Below are 18,806 nucleotides of genomic sequence, written 5' to 3' on the forward strand. Positions count from 1 at the left end.
GGCCTTCAGAGGTCCCTTCCAACTCTATCGATTCTATGATTCTATGATTCATCTCCCAGAATGCTACTACAGGAGTGAGGAGTGAAAGAAAAAGGCCATTTATTTGGTAACCAGTAGATGGTATCAGTGAGGCCCTACCTCTGGACTATATGTCCATCCAGTGATCTAGGTGAGCAACTGAACAGATTGACTATTTTTTGGGGCATTCTTCTCTTGCTCACCAATAGATAGGAGCAGAAGGAAAAAAAAAAAAAAAAGAAAAGAAAAAAAAACAAACAATGACCATACAGCTAACTCATGAGTCCACAGATCCACAGGTAGAAGTATATTGTTTAGTTTAGTAGCATAGAAATTAGGTTTGCAATGGGAGTCAGGTGGAAGCCAGGAGTCAGCATTCTTGAATTCTTTAACCATGGACATCTCTGTTTCAGTATCTTGAGATGGTCAAAGTATTTTTTATTTAGAACTTCTCATTGTTATTTCTCATATATAGGTGTGTTTTGCTTGGATCCAGGTCTTTACAAAAGCAAATAAACATGTCCGAAACTTCCATTCATTTTTCTTATGAGATCAAAGATGAAAACCTATCCAGATGTAAATAGCTAAGCCTCTAATGAGATGATCAGTGAATAGTTTCTTGTACTATAAGCACTTCAAATACTGCACTGAGGGCACTCTGCACTTCTAACTTGTATAGCAGGAGCCAAGCATCTAACACAAGCCAGACAAATAATTTCAGCAATTAGCTTGCAACATCAATCTCTGGTCTCTGACCTTTCTTATTCATCAGAGGCAAGCCAGATACTCTGCTGAACAATACTAATCGTGCTTGGCACTTCTCTAGAGCCAAAGACATCACAGATTGTTTCCTATTAGCAAGAGGCTATTTGCAAGAAGCAAATTCATGCATATTTTCTTTTCAACAGGTTGACTCAGCCATAGTAGAGGTGGAAAAGTCTGGTCTAGTTCTCTGCATCATGGACATGGACACGGAAGTGGAGTCTCTACAGCAGTAACATCTGCATGGTGGTATGTTGTGCTGTTCTTCACCTTCCTGGGCTTAGCATGTCCCTGTCTCAAGGGTCTACCCACTGCACTACACTACATCCTGCACCTACTGAGCCCTGCAGACAGCCTATCCAGCCATATACATATAACTGGTTGAGTTAGGATTTCTTTGTACTGTTAGTGAGAGAAATAAATGTCTGTGGAGGCATAATACGGCTGTGCTGAGCTGCCTTCTGGTAGGTCTAGCTTGTACCACAGAGAGATGGGATCTGGGGCTTGTAGATGCTCACCGTGGGATTAGCCAAGAGCCACAACAAGGCAGGATAAACATGGCACAGAAAGTACATACCAAAAGTCAGAACGTTGCAGCTTTCCTGTTAAATGGAATTCTGCAGTTACCGTCTAATTTTAAGAGTTGAAACACTGGGCGTCATATTCTGTCTGCACTTAAACTGTTGTCAAGTCACTGTAACTCCAGGGAACTCCATAGAGCTTCTTCTCTAATACAGTTAAGTAAAAATTCTTCAGACCATCTCAAAAACTGTTGGTTTTTCCCCCCAAGAACTTCTGTCCTTAGACAAAAGATATCAAGATTAAGTAATCACTGTAGTATAACTTAATTGCAGCTGACTGCCACCTACCAACTTGTGTCTCAATTCTGCAAAAAGTAATTTCAGAACGTGAAGCACAAAATTCCTCTCACAATAAAGATGCTGTCAGTATTATCATTTGTGCTGATCTATGCTGACATATCAAAGTCAGCAACAGTATAAACTGAGAAGTACTTTCTTTGGCTTTGTGAAGTTCACATTTTCCTAAATTTATAAGAATACCAGCAGCTCAGCTAATTTCACAGTCAAATACCACATACCTGCTTAGAAATAGTTTGTGTTGAGACACGTGCTAGTCAAAATTGTAGTCTGAGCTTTCCCGTTTCTTTCAGCTTTGCCAACACAGATGTATTGGAAATTCCTCAAGGGAAAACATCCCTCCTGGAGCCCTGTATTGTATGCATACCTTTGCACACAGCAGAGTCTGAGCTTCCACTTTCTTCCTGTTTTACTTCATATTGCTCTCCTCAAAGCAACTCCACAGTAAAAACATTGAGAAAACCTTGTTATGGTTCCAGTATATAGCCAGAGATGTTCTACCTAAAATTCTGCCTGCTTCCCAGTCAAATCTTCAGTCATTTCTTTGGTTTTCATTCACTGACTTTTTTTTTTTTTTTAATTTTAATTTATTTATTTATTAGGGAAAACATTAAAAAGGAAGAGTTTAGGAAATCCAGTATGTGTTAGGAAAGTTAATTTAGAATACTTAATTACGTAACTAGAGCTACAGTTGAAACTGTAAGTTGTAACAGCTAAGATACACATCACTGATACGAGCTTAGTATGGGCAAAACAATTCAAGCCCCTATTGTTTGCAGCTCCCCAGTCGGCTGACCATGGCAGGCTGGCAGCGCTGTAAAGGCCCATTCAGTGGTCAGCAGTGTTAAGCCTTGCTCTGCCAGTGGCATCCCATATGGGATCCATCATGAGAAGGGCTGTATGGGCAGGGGGAGGAGCAGGGCTGGGGGTTACTTAGGCAACGGTCATGTCACATCATAAATGGCAAACTGTTTTAGAGAAATGATTTGTTGTGAGATCGAACGCTGAACAAGTATAACAGAATATTGATTTTTCTTAATAGAAAAAAAAGGCAGTGACAAAAAAGTTGAAATAAATAGGAGCAGTTTTACTATAGTGTACACTCTCCCTCCCAATTTTAGGAGCCCTACCACATTTGTGATTTACACCTGAAGCTTCCACAGCAAAGTCAGAGACATGAACATCCATCAGTTTTAGTAAAAGTGCATCCAAGCTCCTGAAAAGATTCTAAACAAATTTCATCCCACAACTCGTAACTGGAATAGACAAAGGAGCTGCTTTAGTAAATGTGTATAAATACCATAGATGACAAGTAGGGAAAATATACAGCAAGCATCACATTTCCCTTTAATGTCTGTGTGTAATACAAGGCTCTGAGGAGGATGCACGCAATGCCACCTGTTTACAAGGAGCATGTTACCAGGCTGGTGAAAGGCAGGTATGTTCACTGAGTGACTCTGCTGTATCTCAGTTTGAAAAACGGAAATTGATTGGCGTGGACCAGGAACAAGGTGACAGTGATCTGTGAGTCTTGCAGGAGCTAGGGAAAGCTGGAAGTGAAAAGATCATCTTTTTTAATAGGAAACAGTGCATGGAAAGCAGACACACACTATGGGGAAGGGCTACCTACTTGATCAAACCAGTATTTACTGTGTTCAGCAAACAACTCTGGGAACAAAGAATGTGAGGCTTTAGGTCTGCTGCTACTTCTTCCATGTCACCAAACAGACTTAATTTCAGGGGTCACAGAAAAACAGGTATTTCCAGGCCTACAAGCTATTGAGTAGGGACTTTTTTTTTTTTTTTTTTTTTTTTTTTTTTTTTTTTTTGAGCTCACACTTGGCAGTGGTTTTGCAATGCAATACTGCATTTATGGTCTCAGATCTGTCTGGATGGCAGCATCCTTCGGCGTGCTGCTTACTCACCATAACATGGAGCATCTGCCATGAGTTCTACATACTTTTCCTCTTCTTTTTTAGCTTAAACCCCCAGGCTATTATTTCCTTCTGGCTCTGGTGAATCACAAGGTATAAGAACATAATCTGGTTTGTTTTCTCTATCAGATGTCCTAGTGCCCTTTCTTTACTAACAGGCAATTAAAGAGCACAAACCTCAATCTTTTGATTGATTGAGCAATGGCATTTGCTTGAAAAAATAGTTTGCTCTTATCATAATTACAAAGAACAGGTGCTTTTTGAAGACAATGAAGCTTCAGAAAAGATTCTGAGATTCAGGAAAGGTTTTAAGATACTGACAATTTCCATTCCACTTTAAAACAAACCCATTTTTCTCAGTTTGCAATTATGAGACATAATATAAACTTGACTGCCTAGCTGCAGAAGACCTGGGTTTCTGATTGCATAATTCACAACAATTTACAAGAGCAAGCAGTCCAGACACAACCACAGCATGGGGTCTGCAACATCTCAGAGCAGTTGCCTGATACTTTCAGAAGAATAGAAGCAGATGAAACAGGCCAACAGAAGAGAGATCTCATCCATATGATCCTGGTCTGCAGGATGTGGATGCCCACAGAAGCACTCCTGGAGCCACACCAGATAGAAAACTTATCAATGTAAGTGGGTTGGATGAACTTGCTTGCATCTGTTCAGGCCTCTCTAAGCTCTCGTGCAGCCATGCGCTGCCTTCCAGCTGGAAACCACGAATGGACAGCTGAGAGGTCAGGAGAAACCCTTTGCAGTAATGAAGTGCTTCTCAGTAGTAGTACAGTTAGATTGAACCCACTCTCTGCAATGGGTATCTTGGCTTTGAATTGCATTTTTCAGCTCTTTTCATGTCATTTACTTTATCCCAGGGCGATGATCTCTCCAGATTCCTTTCATAGCAGGGCTTCTCTGATGTGAAAGTCTTTTTTTTTTTCCTTACGGCAGTTTTCCATGGCCTTAACTAGCACAGCTAGTATACAAATTGCCAGTTCTGAAAAAAATGGAGTAGGGAAAAAGAAGTCAGATCACTGCATGCCAAGGAGGAGCTTTTTGGAAGTTCAAATCTCTGATTTGTAGTTTGAGCATGTTCCTAATTTATGAAAGCCACTCATTCTAGAAATAACCTCTACTTAAAACCAAACTCTTCAATCCAACACTAACTGCTGACTTTCTGCTGACAGTAATAGCAGCCTTTCTGAAATCGTAGTTTTTGTTACTGATGATGTCAAAATTAAAATTAAAACCTGCAATAGGGAACAGTTTTACACATTTTTAAACGGTTTTATACTATACTGGGGGAAGGATTTTAAGCGAATTACTAAAAATTACAAAAAACATCAGATGAAGATGTTATAGTAATTTCAGATCATAATGAACCAGCTTCGGTTGGTTAAGAATCAAGGATTAGCTACTTCCCTCCAATGGAATAAGCAGAAAAACAGGTACCTCTAGAGTGCTTCCTAGGATGTGAAGGGAACATTTGCACAGGGGAGAAATATTTTACTTTCCATTCACTAGAGAAAGGCGAAATAAGCAGCTTAGGCCAAATGCCCAAGTTAATGTTAGGTGAGCTGAATCCTGTCCTGGTTCTGACATTTTTTTAAATAGCAATTCCTATTGAAATTATCAGTGGAAGTGTCAGCCCTAAATAGGGATATAAGGCAGAGGACTGAAGACAGCTACCTCTGACACAGTGTAAAACAAAGTCTGTGGCTATCAGCAGCATGCTTATGATCATGTAAATAAAAAGAATCCACTTAATCATGTTCTTTTATATATATATATGTATATACAAACATGATCTATGACACAGAGCCAATGTACAAAATTCAGACATTTGCAAAACCTTACGTTTTTTGCTGAGCTACAGTTTATTCAGCACTGCAGAGGAATGTGGCTTCTATTACAAATCAAACATGTTTTGAAGGACAGTGCTTTGCTCCAGATTGTTTACATGAATGCTGTAGATACTCTATCCATACTCCTATCTCTCGTGTCTTTTCAGATTGAGAAGCAAGTGATGTACAAAAGCCACGTGAGGGCAGTGTGAAGATGCTCACCTGCCCCAGCACCCAGCCCAGGGACAAGTGGGGTGGGAGCTGCGTTCCTGCTGGGATGTGCTACTGGGCAGCACAAGTCCCTGCACTGGCCTCACAAAGGCATTCCTGCCGCTCTGCCAGCCAGCTGTGGGCACAGGGCCCAGGCTGTGATTTGTGGAGAGGATATTTTGCTTTGACAGCCCAATGTCACTTTGTTTTTACATAATCAGCCCTTTTTGTTATAATCTGCTGGCGTCAGATAACAGTGGTGAAAAACGTTTCCAAGTGGAAGTGGCACCCTGGGTAAGGACCAAGACAGAATACACTCAAAGAAACCAAATATTTCTTGTTTCTTGTAATCACCTGCAATAAAGCGCTGCAAGTGTTTGCTGATAGCTTGCTCTGCAGGCAGGATGGAGTGACAGAGCTTCGGGAGAGGCTGTTGTACTTTAAACAAGCCTCTGGTTATGCCCTTCAAAGATCTGCCAACAGCAGAAAGTGAGATAAATATCCACAGCCTAAAGGGCTGGAGGGGAATTCACACAGTCCTGTACCACGCTTTGTTCAGAGAAACTCCATCTGACTGAACAGCAAGAGCAGAAAGGATCTCAGAGTTGGGAAAACAACCGAGCTGCTTCTCATAGGCCACTGGCTGGATTTTTACAGGGAGCCTCATGGAGAGCTACAAACAGTGCTACATTTTTTTGACCAAATTCAAGAGTTAAGATGTTTTGCAAGCAACACAAAGTAAACCCAGGCATTTAGACTCACTCCTGAAACTCGTCTGGTGGCTGGTCCCACAGCATGTCCCCAACCACACTCACTGCGTAAGCTTTGCCTCACACACACCTGGAGACAGACCACCATGAGTACAGCAGCATCACTGCCATGATACTGCTAGTGGCACCGCCCCCACAAAAGGGACAGTAATTAGCAGAGAAATGGCTATTGGTGCAGCTGGAAAGTAGACAAACACTCTTTTGGATTTCAGTTCATTGCCTTGTTGTTGTCAAACCAGTGCCTGATGTTCCCAGACCCCACTCTGTGGCTATTCCTTTCTTTCTTTCTTTCTTTTCTTTTTCCTCCTTTTTGCAGGGACTATGGCTTATTCTGATTCACTTTATTTCTTTCTTCTGAAGTGGCCATAAGGCAGACTCCCTGTTGCCAGGGATATGGTAAATGCATGCAACATCCTGCCACAGGAAACAATCAGGAGAACTGCATTCGTGCCCGGTGTAATGGTGCAGCAGTCGGCAACGCCAGGCTGGAAGCAGGACTCACAAGCTGTGCAATTACAGAAGGGCTTTTCATTAAATAAAGTGTTCCTGGAAATAGCATTCAAGGAGAAAGGTACAGTTTTTGTTTGCAAAATGATTGCTTACAATGATTTCATGTACAAAGTCAAGTCAGAGATTAGAGTAGCACTGATGAACAGATTGACAAGAAATTAGCAGGCAATACTGCAGCAGGGGAAATATTAGATTTTTTTTCTTCCCTAACCACAGAGCCTATTAGGAAATTAACGACCTCCAGTTCTCAAAGATAAACCTGTTTTACTAAAATTTAACTAATGAGCAATAATATTTTGGGAACAAGAGAAAACACCTCTGTAGGATATGGAGCATGATGGATAGATGGAAAGTTACCTGTGTAAACAGCTCAGCAACCCTGGGGTAAATTATAGGAGCATTTGTATGCTTTATTGTCCATCAGTGTAGAACACAGCATGCAGCTGCACACATCTCCCATCTCCCATCTCCCCATCCACAAGAAGGGCCGTAAGGAAAACCTGGGGCACTACAAGCCTGTCAGCCTGACCTCAGTATCAGGGAAAGTTATGGAGAAAATCATCTTGGATGAGATCACATGGCATGTGCATGGCAGCCAGAGAATCAGGCCCAGCTAGCGGACTCATGAAAGGCAGGTCGTGCTTCACCAACCTCATCTCTTTCTACAACTGGGTGACCAGCCTGGTAGACGAGGGAAAAGCTGTTGATGTAGTCTACCAAACTTCAGCAAAGCCTTTGACATGGTCTCTCACAGTATTCTCCTGGGGAAACTGGCTGCCCGTGGCCTGGACAAGTAAACACTTCTTCGGGTAAGGAACTGACTAGAGGTCCGTGCCCAACCGCTAGTGGTTAATGGAGTTAAGTCCAGCTGGCAACCCGTTACAAGTAGTGTCCCCCAGGGGTCGGTACCAGGGCCCATCTTGTTTAATATCTTTATTGATGACCTAGATGAGGGGATTGAGTGCACCCTCAGTAAGTTTGCAGATGTCACCAAGCTGGGAGGTGGTGTTGATCTGCCTGAGGGTAGGGAGGCCCTTCAGAGGGATCTAGATAAGCTGGATTGCTGGGCTGAGATGAATGGCATGAGGTTCACCAAGGCCAAGTGTCGCGTCCTGCACTTTGGCCACAACAACCCCATGCAGCGTTACAGGCCTGGGGACAAGTGGCTGGATGATTGTGAAGAAGAAAGGGAGCTGGGTGTGTTGGTTGATGCTCAGCTGAACATGAGCCAACAGTGTGCCCAGGTGGCCAAGAGGGCCAACGGTATCCTCGCCTGCATTAGAAATAGTGTGGCCAGCAGGAGCAGGGAGGTGATCATCCCCCTGTACTCAGCACTGGTGAGGCCACACCTCGAGTACTGTGTTCAGTTTTCGGCCCCTCACTACAGGAAAGATGTTGAGGCCCTGGAACGTGTCCAGAGAATAGCAACGAAACCGGTGAGGGGTCTGGAGCACAAGTCTTATGAGGAGTGGCTGAGGGAGCTGGCATTGTTTAGTCCGGAGAAGAGGAGGTCCAGAGGAGACCTCATTGCACTCTACAACTTCCTGAAGGGAGGTTGTGATGAGGAGGGGTTTGGCCTCTTCTCACAGGCAACAAACAGGACCCGAGGAAATGGCTGCAAGCTGTACCAGAGAAGGTTAGGTTAGACATAAGAAGAACTTTTTCTCTCAGAGAGTGGTCAGGTACTGGAATGGCTGCCCAGGGAGGTGGTGGAGTCGCCGTCCCTGGCAGTGTTCAAGAGGTGTCTGGATGAGGAGCTATGAGATATGGTTTAGTAGCTTGTGGTAGCAATGCTAATGGGAGAGTGGTTGGACTAGATGATCTTGCAGGTCATTTCCAACCTTGTTCCAACCTATGATTCTATGAACAGGAGTGATGTGCAAGGCAGGACTGGGGGCTGTCACTCTGATCCAGAACAAGAGAAGATCTGTCCCATTGCAGCTGTGTTTTACCCAAGCAAGGTTCAATAACTTTATATGATCAAATAGATAGAGGAGGAAATCTCACTGAGGGTGCTGAAGGGAAACTCAAGGCATGGTATCTGCGTGTGTACTTCTTGATTTGGGGTTTATTTAGTTCAGCATGTGGAATGTAACTTCTCCACTAGAGAAGTACACAGGAATGTAACTTCTCCACTAGAACTTATTTTGGCAGTTTCAGGAATTCAGGAAAACTGAGAAAGCGGGTTCAGTGTGCTCCAGTTTCATGGCCCAATCTGGTCTACACATACAGGTACAGAGTTGAAGGAATTCATATAAGATACTGCTAGGAGCCCTGTGTTCCTCACCTCTGCCTTGATCATAAGTTACAAAAATCAACAATACCTTCCCATGACAGAAGAATTAATTAAATTAGGCTTAATTAATTAGTGTCACTAAAGCAGACGTAAAAGTTATGGTGGAAGTAAATAAATGTACATATTGTAAATTATTATTTTCTCTGCAGATTTTTTTCATGAAATCTCTATGGACATTTTCAGTGTTGCTGTTGGGAACGCTGCTAGGAAGCACTCAGGAATACACTGCAAACTGTCAGGGAACTAATGAACTTTAATATGTTTACATGTATCAAAGCAAACAGGAAGAAGAAGTAGTTGTTAACCTGTGCAATTATGGTGAAATGCACCCCCAATACTTTACATACACACCATGCCACATCATGTGTCACAAAAAAGTCTGTGAGCTTTATTTAAAATGTTCTACACCTTATAACTCCACTGAGGATTTTGTATCACCTATGAAGGCCATTCTTCTGTATACTACAGGAGGGGAGATTACAGAGGCTACGCTAGTCTGCGCTGTTTCATATGAAGATAATAATTAGTCAGATATTTTACTCCGTGTATTTGCAGGAAATACAGAAAAATGGGAATGAAAGAATAAACACTGGTAATTGTAAAGTTATTTACTGTTAAGTGTCTATGCAGTGTGCATTCTACAAAGGCTAAATGGGAGTCTGAAAAAAAAAATATTTGAAGCTACACCAGACTGGAACTGTATGAAGTCTTTGGCAGCTTTAAAAAGCAGGCATATTAGCAATGAAATATATTGTCAGTCCAAGCAAGAAATCTGGCCATTATAATGGATTTGCAAAGAAAAACTTCCATACCCTGTACGTAGTGAGGACAACACAAACTTACTGTAACAGACACTGGAATAACACACCATACTTGGAAACAGGTAGCTAGAGAAATTTCTGAGGTGCTTTTCTAAATGTCTTCAGAATATCAAAGACAAATTAAGCTGATGAGAGATCCTAGCTATAAAAGCAAGTGGGGCTGCTTTACGTCCTAGGAGAAGCAGGCCAAATTCTAAGAAATAAGAGTATCCAGATGAAAGATTGAATGCCATGCCATACTATCTTGAGGGCAATAACAGATCTGACACATCCTACAGAGGTAGCAAGAGAGGCATCACTTTCCAGTCCGCAGCTCATCCAGGAGATTTTTATCTTTTTCTCTATGCTCCTTTTGCTCAGAGAGAATGGGATCTGGGGTCCAAAGAATGACAGCCAACCCACAAACATTTCAATGCATGTGACTGATCATACACAAGCTTAAATTTAAGCAGGTGCTGTATAGTGACTATAGGAAAACTCCTTGGTGTTCCCAGCCTACCACATATTTGAACAGATCTTCCAAGAAAAAAAAGATTTACTCAAGTTTGTCAGACAGTGAAACAATCACCTATTATCTACCTTGGACCCCTTCCCACACTTCCATCACCTTTTTCAGATAATTTCCAAAATATCTTTATTCTCTTTTGGCAGACAGTACATGAAAAGCTTAGAGCAAGTTGGCCAAAATTTGGTCACAGAGGGAATATCAAAATGAGAACTAGTGGCGTGATATGGCTGCAGTCCCTGCTACTGGATCCATAATCAGCTGAACCACTTCCACCCTCTTGTCCTGTACATACAGTGTAATTGGCCTGGTTGCTCCAGGAAAAGGCAGCAAGACCAATTTACTGCACTGTACAAATGTGTTTATAGCTTGGCATGTGCACGTTTATGCTCACTTTATTCCAATGTAGATTTCAAATGAGCCATTTGCTCAAATAAGTCTATTAACTTTAAAGCACGTAAGGCTAAAACTGTATTACAGGAAGCAAGCTTTGGGGGATGCAGCTCAAAACAGCTGGGAAGAGCTTCTGGAGTCCTCTGTCACTGATTGATTTCTGAGCATCATTAGTGGGAAAGTAATTAAATAAGTAAAAGCAAGCAGCACATCCTGGTCTGACTGAGCTGCATGTTACTTTGGCTGCACAGACCCACCTAATTTCTTGGGCTTGTTAAAAGAGCTCTTGGTTTCAGCCAGTATGAAACCAGAATACAACCCATTCCTTCCTCTTCTAGTAACTTTGAATAGTCACATTTCACCAAGTCTCTGCTAGGGTACAAGAGGATCGGCAGCCCTGAAAGCTGCTGGGGGGCTGTGTCTCTGCATGGCACTGGATGCTTTCATGCCTAACAGCAATTCTTAGCCCAGCAGGCACAGTTAATCAAGCAGAAAGTTTTAGCAGACCCCTTAGCGCAGCCCGTAATTATCTATACCTGTTTCAGATGAGCTCCCTCCAGCTAAAGAATAATACTGTGTTCTAGTTGCAAAGAAAAGTTTGACCTTATCTGGAATAAAAAAAGAACACCTTCACGGAACACTAGTGAAGAAAAAAAGACAATGATTTGAAAAGAACAGAATTAAATTAATGTAAATAAAATTTGGGATGAGTGTTGGAAGTAAAATAATATCTTAGCAATATGTACTGAACTGTGGCACAACCTCCTAAGGAAAGTGAGCAATGGAATCCCAGGGTCTGAAGAATCACAGCTGCTTCAGACAAAGCTTCAGGAAAGACATGCCTGGGGAACAGCATGGGCTGACTGTAGAAGTGCAGGGACAGAACACAGCCATGAATTTTTGCTCAGATGTTTGCAATGATGCAAGTACATTGTACATGGAAATATACATGGAACATATAGCTGTCCTGCTTTAAAAGCTGTACATATTTCCATTTCAACTAATGGGAATTTTACAGCTTAAAATAACATTAAGCCATCAGGGGACATCAGTGAATCTGGCTGAATTTTTTCTGTCTGATCCTCAGAAAACAATCCCTTAACAATTCTTCAGAGTTACAAGGACATTTCTGCAAGTTTGGACATGATATTACTAGATATCTCTTCTACGAAATCCTGCTTTAAAATAAATGAATAAATAAATAAATAAATAAATAAATAAATAAATAAATAAATAAAGCAGTCTCCTCTTGTTTTACAGTTACTTCTAATATCTAGCTCTAATAGGTACAGACAGGAAATGAGACACAAAAGCAAAACATTTATCACTTTATTTCTGGATGAAAAATACATGGACTTGCTGTGGCATACAAACTAGATGCATTTCTGGGCCTTATTTTGAATTTTTCCCAGTGAGTTTGCTCATAGTTTCTGGTGGGTAATGAGAAAGTATCTCCTGATCTGCAGTTGTCTGGGGAATTCCTTTTCCAGTAGAGATTTTGAGCACAATATTATCACAAGTTATAGGCTGATCTGGGAAAGCATGGCAGCTCTGTGAACTAGGAACTGCTCCCTCTCCAGCCTGCCATCCATTACCAGGCAATGCCTGCCCACTGCTTTTTGCACCAGAGTGCTGTTTGTGTGATGACTGAAATAAAAATGTCTACGTGCCAAGGTCAGGATGTGATGCCCCATTCCCTATGAAGGCTGACTCATGTTGCTTTCTCACAGCCATCTGAAAGAGCTGAAGACATTATGAAAGGATACAGTTTTTAATTAAAAATTATAATGGTCCCTTGTCACGCTGTGATATGAAGTGGACTTGCAAACTTTAGCGGATCACCCAAGTTTGGGAAATGGTATTTTCACTGCAGTATTCCTTGGACCATAGAAAATACTGTACTGTATAGATGTCTGTTGAAATTCAAGGGTTGTGATGAGTGAAAATTCACTGAACCTGTTTCATATGACATTCAGACACTCAACTCCATGTACAGTGAGGAGCAGTGGACAATTGAGGGCTGCGTCCTGGTGGAGTGAGTGCTGGAACAACAAGCACGATGCCATCTTCCCTGGAAAGCTTCTTCCCAGGCCTGGGGAGAACGCCTGTTGTAGGTAAGCAGGGTTGCTTTGCAGACACCCATACAAAACTCCATTTCTCTTTTTAACACAGGATATAGAGGCTCCTGTATTTTGTCCAGACACTTCGACCACAGCACTGACAGTCAACCAGCTCTTCCTTCAAGACATCAGCCATTAGGCCTTGCTGACAGACTCATTTCTCAATTTGTGTCTTACCACCACACTCTATGTATCCTGATGGACTCAAAAAGAGACATGGAGTAAGAAACAACCAGGACTACTGACTTTCCTCTTCTGTTCATGTGGGCTTTTCCATTCACTGTGAACGTTTGATTTCACCGTGCTGGCCCTCTCTGTACAATAAACCCCTTCCATTTCTTTCCCATAGTGTTTCACAGTACACATTGGAAAGGCTTAGGTTGCTGCACAAGTTGGAAGACAAAGATCTCACAGAAGCTCTGCAGCCAGCTGGGGGAGCAGAGGAAAACTACTCTCTTGGTCCCACATCCTTTTGTAGCTGTCAAGTTACTAGCTGAGATTTGTTGGTTATGTTTAATAGCGCTTTGGAATCAAAGTGGATTTTCCTTTTATGTTTGTTTGCTTGAAGATCAGAAAACTTGAGAGCAGGATGAGATTTCTTTCCGTTTACCGAAAAAAAAAAAAAAAAAGTCATTTGGTGAAAAATTTTAACACATTACCTCTTACTCCAAAGAAAGGGAAGAAATTAGTGAGCTCATTTAACTAGAAAGGATAGGCAGATCATGGAGATATGGCAGCCTTGAGTAATCAAAAGGAAAATCTGTCTTGCTCTGCTGAATTGCCTTCTGAAACACAAAAGCCAAAATGCTGTGATCTTCATGAAGTTTGGGCCTTCTGATAAAACATGGATACTCTTTGTATTCCTTCATTTGCAGAGAATCAAAACAATGCTGCAGCAAAACATGGAATCAAGAGATAGGACATCCCTGCTATGCAAACTATGTTCAGCAGATGTCTGGTCCAACAAAAGTATACAAATGTTTCTTGGACACAGTGTGAACAGTTGTGATGGAAGCTAAATCTTTCATTTGTTCTTTATATTTTCTGCCTTTTCTTTAATTTTGTTTTCCTCTCTTTTTCCTTTGCAACTGTGAAGGAAGCATCTGTGAGTTTTATTAAACAAATGTTACACATTAAAAACCCATTGCTGTCAGCCAGAAAGGAAAATGGCATCTTATTTGAAAACAATATGTAATTGTTATTGCTGCCTGTTGCAAGTTACACCCTTGAAAAATGATGAGGACTTATTTAGTAGCAACTGATGCTGAGGAAAAGCACTGTAAGTAAAGCAGATAATTAACTGTTGCATTATCTCTGGGAAATAGAATACCTAGTTTCAAACAACACAATACAAATGCTCAGTATATTTTTATTTTAGATGTGTTTACAGTCACCTCAAAGCGAAAGAATGAGAAAAGTTTTCCACAACATTTTGTCTGCACATCTCAGTGTTACAGCCAGTGAGTGTTCACTGTGGCCAAATGCGCTAAAGTTCTAGAGAAGAGCTGTGTGACAGGGCAAAGTTCCTGGCCATCACTCATGTTTCATTTCACATACAGCCCTTGGGACAGTGATGGGGACTCAAGTCTTGATTTGCTGGTGCCTCTATCTGCACTAACTGATTTTATTAGCAGGCCTCATGCAAATATTACAACACCATCCCAGAGTATGCCCCCCGGTGCAACACTGATATATACCATGTCTATAAGCATAACTTTAAGTTGGTACCCTCAACTTGTATATTGCTGGTAAACAGCCACTTCTGATTTTTATTGTTCTTTTTTGTTTCCATCTAAATGTATTTTTGTTTTCCTTTTTCTCTTCTTCTCTTCTCTCTTTTTTTGTTGTTGCTCTATTTACTTTGTTTTGTGTTTTGTTTTGTTTTTTATGCTATGCGTAATTCAGATTAGTACTGACAGATTGTCACAGAGCAAATCAAGAGACAAAAAAGCATCAACTATGGCAGAAACCACTTGCAAACCTGTCTGCAAATGGTCCAAGCCCCTCTCAGCAGGATTTTAGCCACGTTAGTTCACAGTTACCTGCTGTTTATTCAACAAATATTTCATAGCGCAGGAGCTAATCTTCCCCTCCCACTTCAGGGAAAACATATAAAAATATTTGTATGATAAATTACGGAATGATTTTATAAAAACTGGATGATATAATATATAAAGAATTGTGGGGACTAGTGTAAAGCTTTTATCCATCCTATTCATTCAAGTGGGTGAGGAACATAATTCAGAAGAGGTGAAAGCTCTGATCCCAGCAGAAGTTAGTTTTTAATTACAAAAACAGCAACATATCCAGTATTCACAGGATAACAGAGCTCTGAAAGAAGCTGTAAGTGTTTTATCTATACTTCCGTACCTCTTACTTATCATCCTATTACTACAAGTACCCTTTTAAAAAGTCTGGTGAACTTTCTCATATTTTTTTAAAGTTTAATTTGTAATTTTAACCTCTTCAAATTCTAATTTATTACTTTCTTTAAAAATCTGTCCTTGGAATGATGTAATTTTTCTCATGAGTTGATTAAATCTTTGAAATTCCAAAATGTGGTTAAGTGAAATGCTCCTATTTCCTGCTTACCTCCAGCTCCAACAAACTGATTCCCATGGTGATTATGTTTCATTATTTGCCTTGCAAAAGTCTCAAATCACTTCTTTCTTAGGGCAAAAACTCTCCAATGAGTCCCAAAAAAACTCTGCACACAAAAGATATGAACAGTGTTCTGCAGGCTGAAGTCTCACAGAAATCTTTTCTCAGGGAAGGTGCTGGGCATTCTCTGGGCAGAATTGAGGTGCATCACCTAAGCAGAAAAAGTCACCTTTACTTTTACTATTGCATCCTTAGCAGAGAAATCCCTCTGGTATTGAACTCCAAGGCTGTACTGCAGGAGCTGCGATGTGCTGCTCATTGAGACTTCAATGCTACACTATTTGGCCAAGCCAAATTTCAAGAGCTCGAAAACCAAGATCCTAGGCTTTCCTTGGCAAGAAAAGAAGCTAATGCATCCATCATGTATAAAAATTGGCTGTGAAGAATTTGCCAGTGCCCTCCCACTGGTGAGAAGTTTCAATATCTGCATACAGCAGTTGATGTCATTACACCATTTAGAAGGTAACTGAAACTGATGCAGAGCTTTTCCTTATTAAGACTGATCTACCATTACTAGAGCATAAAGATGGCTGAAACCTGTGCCCAAAGGATTACCACTTGTTTGCAGCCGGGGAAGCAGACCCCTTCCTGGGCATCCGGCGTGCCACATCTCACAGGTTGCCTACATGTATGCAGGCAGCAGAGCAATCACTGGGAAAAGCTCTGTCTCCCACCTTCCCCAAGAAATTGGTGAAACAGAGATTTTATCCCCAGTGTGCAAAGTACTTTGCAGAGGTCCAATAAAGACACCTCATCACCTCTGCCATAACACCTCATAGCCCCTCGTTAGCTCTTCCCTTTTTACAGTTTTGCAGGTAAAATGGTTCACCCTGTGTAAATAGCCCAAAAGTTACCAGCAAGGAAATATCAAAGTGTACAAGAAAACAGTCGAATATTAAAACAGATGCGCGTGTTCACCTTGGGGATAAGCAAGCTTCAATACAGGGCTGAACTCTGCTCCAGTTTCACTTAATGGCAAGGCAAAGCAGTCCCAGCTCAGCAGCAGATTTCTGAGTTCATGCCAGGCTTGAGAAGAGTGCTTGTCCAAGGATTATCATCAGGCCCCTCGCAATCAGGTTTTCACTTGCTCCAGGTGGGCTCAATCTCATCAGCAATTCCCTGGACTTCAATTTGGAGGAAACATTTTTGTGTTTGACCTTGTATCTCCAATGTAATGTGTACGCCTACCTCACCCACACTCTTAATATCAAATCTGTTTCCTTTTATCTGAATCACATACGATGCAAGCCGAAGTAGCTATGCCTGTCTTTTTCTTACCTTGTTTTTGACTTACAACATTATCAAGAAGTCCCCAGTTTTTGTTTCTTCACTGCTTTTATGTAACTAGCTCAGCAAATACGGGTGACTGATAAGGGCTAAACTTTCTTTCACCCTCAGCTGCTTCAATCTGAATTTTTAAAATCCCCCTGGGCAGAACAAATACAGAAGGCATTACTGACAATTTTCAAATCAGTCACAGATTTTTCATGTGTAAAAACTGAGAAAGCCAGAAGTTTATCTGAACCTGATCCAACTGCTCTGAAAACTTCTGAAGGCTTCATGTATGCAGAGACCTCTTGCCGTTCCTGTGAAGGAGGGGAGTACTCTGGGTGGTGGCCATAGCACCGCTCACAAGAACCTAAAATGCTCTCCCTATCTACTAGCAGAAGCCATCTCAGAGCTAAATAAATTGATATTCAATTACTATGTGCCTACTCATAGTAACAGATGAAATGTGGGGCTACAAATAGATGGTTTGTGGTACCCAGCTGAAGCAGCAGGCGTCCCTCAATATCTTATTTTGAAAACTTCTACATTCCTAATGAGTTGTTCAATATTTGATGACCTGATTTGGGGAACAGAGTCTTTGGGGTCAAGTAACGATTAAAAGCGAGACAAAGGTATCACCCAAAAAAGCTGCTGGATAGAGAGTTCCTGAGGAAGACATTAGAACTGACATTCAAGTCTGAAAGACAGTGTCTAAGAAAGGCAGCAAAGAGCCAGGACTAAAGGGCCACCTTGACAAGAAAAGACTCGGCACATATTTGGTCTGCTGTGATTGTACTCACATCTGAGTAAAAGCAAAAAAGGAAAAAAAAGCCAAGATATTTCAGTGTAAACATTTTAAATAACTGGCATCTTTCCTGAAAACTTGTAAAATGAGTTGTAGTTCCACACATGTTGGCTGGGTTACAGTATCCTGTAAAGTTAGACATCTCTAAAGGGAGCGTTGACAAGCTCATCACTGTAGCAACAAAGTAGTACCCACTCAGAGAATGAAGCAAAGCTCCTGGGAAGTAATTAAAGAACATTTTGGTCAGCTTGTGATGCAAATATGATTTTTTCAGATTATGCAGAAATAAAGTGGAAACCCACAGAACATCAGCAAGAAGGTCTAAAGTAACAAGGCTGACTGATGTTTGTCCAAATGAGTCCGAAAAGAAAAGATGGGAGGAGATAGGAGGATTTCAGAGAAATGGTTCAGGAAACATTTCTCTCTCCTCTTTGTTTTTCAATGTTTGTATTTTTACAATCTGCTGATGGAGACAAAACTAACCCACCTTTTCATTAACCTTAACTCCTCCTCCTTCATCTAGAAAAAATACACTAGTTATTTCTTTGGATTCACATTTTTCTGGTGCAGAACCTTGTTAAAGAACAGCATTTGCATATTGAAATGCCCCATTTTTGCTAGTCTTCAGTTACATTCTATCAAGCCAAGCCTTTTTACCTTATTTTTTAATGATATTACACATAGTTCATTTTATAGATACTCCAGTTTGAATTACTATGAATTAAATCTAAGCAATTTCTGAGAAATCAGCAGAGACTGTCTAGTTTTCAACTGGTTTATCTAAAGCAAAAATACTGTTTATATGTGATCTGGCTGCCCAAATTCACTAATGACTCTATGGAACTTAGAAAAGCATTCCCTCCAGCTAAACAAAATGCATCCTATTTTCTGCTCAAAATCAAGAGTTGAAAAATCAGGAGGCATATGGGGGGAGGAGCCAAATCTCTCTTTTCTTTATCCTTGAGGGGCTTCAGTCACTCCCTTCCCAAGTATTACACATACAG

Source organism: Meleagris gallopavo, chromosome 4, assembly GCF_905368555.1.
Source record: "Meleagris gallopavo chromosome 4, MGAL_WU_HG_1.1, whole genome shotgun sequence".
Classification (NCBI taxonomy): Eukaryota; Metazoa; Chordata; class Aves; order Galliformes; family Phasianidae; genus Meleagris; species Meleagris gallopavo.